The sequence below is a fragment of the Microtus ochrogaster genome, unplaced genomic scaffold, assembly GCF_000317375.1.
Source record: "Microtus ochrogaster isolate Prairie Vole_2 unplaced genomic scaffold, MicOch1.0 UNK6, whole genome shotgun sequence".
Taxonomy (NCBI): Eukaryota; Metazoa; Chordata; class Mammalia; order Rodentia; family Cricetidae; genus Microtus; species Microtus ochrogaster.
Window position 1 is genome coordinate 5,059,730 of NW_004949104.1, and position 2,908 is coordinate 5,062,637.

Below are 2,908 nucleotides of genomic sequence, written 5' to 3' on the forward strand. Positions count from 1 at the left end.
TTCTCAATAAAAAAAAAAACTGAAAAAAAAATTACCAGATTAAGAATGTTGTTGAAGACCATCAATGAGAGCAGAATGATGACGCAATCTTTCTTGTTAAATAGATTTAAGAAAATGTAAATCAAATCATTTTCCTTTATTGCTTTCTGCTTCCTCTGTTACTTCCTCATTCTTTCTTTTGTATCCTTTTTTATTATTCTTTCTTGTTCCATTCTTTGTAAAAATGTGGCTGATGAATTTAAAATCTTAATAGGAATAAATATTACCAAGTTTATTTACATACTTCTTGAAGAGGAAAACAAATTTAGAAAAGTTGAATTTATAACCATCAAGATTAAAAGAGCTAGGTTAAAAAATTATTAGTGTTTTCAGTCATAAGAAAGTTGATTAGGCATCAAAAATGGAAAAAAAATCCAATACTGAATATCACTGTCAAATGTAGGGCAATCCATTTGATGTTAGATCCACTGACATCCACACTATAAGAAACTTAGAACCTAAGGCATGCTGTCACATAATTCATAAACTTTCAACTTTTCTTAGGTGTATAGCAAAAGTGGGTGTCGTAAACATATGAAGGACTTTCAAAAAAGTAGGATTAAGCCAATAATGTAATAAAAAAAAGTTTAGATGTCTTGAAGCATTTTTCAAAGAAAGTTTAATAGCTTTTTGTAGTATGAGCAACCTTTTTAGTAAGGAAAAAATATAAAGTAAAACCACAGTGAGATACAATTACACCTTAATATGAGCAAATGAATATATAGACATATAGATGATGATGACATTAAAAGATGACAGATAGATAGATAGATAATGCTGAATTAGAAACTACAGAAACTATCCTACAATACTGATCAGAATAGAAATGTATATAATTTATTTCAGAAAGAATTTAAAAAATCCAATTACAAAAATAAAAGATCTATAGAATCTAAGAACAATTCAATCTACTTGCATGTATAAGCCAATATATGTTCAGTTTTTATATAATTAAATTAAACAAAAATGTCAGAAATAAAGCAATAAAATACAATTAAGTTATGGGAGAATATTTATAACATAATTTTATTTCTACCAAGTAAAAGACCACTTATGAAAATCCAATGATAGGCTCTTTTAGAAATATTTCTGAAACATACATGATTTAATTTTAATAAATAATAAATATAAGATCCACATTAATTGATATCTGACAAAGTGTCTCAAAACATATCGAGAAAGGTTCTAAAAGAGGCTTCAGCAGTACTGGAAATTGATATATTGATATTCATTTTTATTCATTTATGACTCTTTTCTACCAATAATTTTATAATAAAAGGTATATTTTCTCAACTAATCAATTTTATTAAAATAATGGTTTATTTTCTTTTATCCTGATTTTATTTTATCTAAAAAAAATACCTATATTTTTTCATTTTATAAACCAATTCCAGTTCCCACTCCCTCCCCTCCTTCCACTCCCTCCACCTTTTGCTCTCCACCCCCCATTCATTCCTCAGAGAGGGTAAGGCACATTGTTTTCGGGAAGGTCCTAGGCCCTCCTTACTATATCTCAGCTGAGTAAGGTATCCCTCCAAAGACAGTATGTTCCGAAAAGTCAGTACAAGCGGTAGGGATAAATCCTGGTTCCACTGCCAGTCGTCCCAGAGTCTGCCCAACCATACAACTGGCACCCACATTCTAAGGTCCTAGTTTGGTCCTATGCTGTTTCATTACCTGTCCTGCCACAGTTGGTGAGCTCCCATTACCTTAGGTAAGCTGATTCAGTGGGTATTCCCATCATGGTCTTCACCTCTTTACTCATATTCTCACACCTCCCACTCTTCGCCTGGTTTATTTTATTGCAGTTAGAAATACCCTCATATTGAAACATTTTAGGTACAAAACCACCTACTTCTTGATGAACACTGTCTTACTGAGTAAAGCAAACTATCAGAATATAGAGTTAATAATGAGTGTGACTAAAACATGTTATTTTCTATTTCTCATAAATATATATATGTGTGTGTGTGTATTACATTCATCTTTCTTTCTCCTTTAGAAAGCAGTAAGTGTAATTGGTTCTAATAATGGAAATTATTGGAAAGATAAAAGTTGAGTAAAGAACGTACAGTACTAGTTATTTTTGCATACCAGGCAATAGCAAAAATCAGAACTGGTACCTTAGAACTATAGTCTAATATCTACACAGGTTGCAGCGGAAGGATGACTGACAGAACTGACATAACCAGGTCAGAGTGTTCTGGCAGAATCTTCCAAGCAATAACAAAGGCTTAGGATGATCAGGGCCATGTGTCCCTCCTGAGTGGAGCAAAAGACTAGGTCTCATAGCAAGTAGGATAAGAACTCTATATAATTCTAAAGAACTGAAAACTGTGAGATATAGTAAACAATATTTTTACTCATATTATTATTTTAAAATATAGGGTGATCTGTCAAACTAATACATTTTGGATATTAGTTCTTTAAGACATTCAAAATTCCAATTGTTAAAGACCACATTAGAGCATGAGACAGAGCTTTGCAAACATCCTCAGGTATCAATTTAAGATTTTCTCTCGTAGAAAAAACTATTTACAATTTATACGCCAGCATTCAATAAATTACCATGGAAAGATAGTCTTCTTCCTAATAAGAATCAGTATATTAGTGAAATAATGTTTTGCTCTCCTTAAGGAGCTTTTAAGTTATAGGCAGAGATTCATAGAAACGTGGAAAGAAGTCTTTGCAAGTCAAATTTGGGGAAACTTAGTTCCTCTGAAACTCTCACTCTCAGCAGCAATAAGGGGTGAAAGGAACTGAGTGTTACTGAGAGCAAAACTTCCAATTTTCTGGGGAAGTTGAAATTTTCTGAAAGTAAGTAGAAAAGTAATTCATGTGCTTTAAAAACTTGTTGAAATGAGATTGG

General features: G+C 31.7%; 1 pseudogene; it reads right to left on the minus strand.

Annotated features, from left to right (window-relative positions):
• Nucleotides 1-2,908, minus strand: part of LOC113458167 — a 76,388-nt pseudogene that overhangs the window by 71,241 nt on the left and 2,239 nt on the right.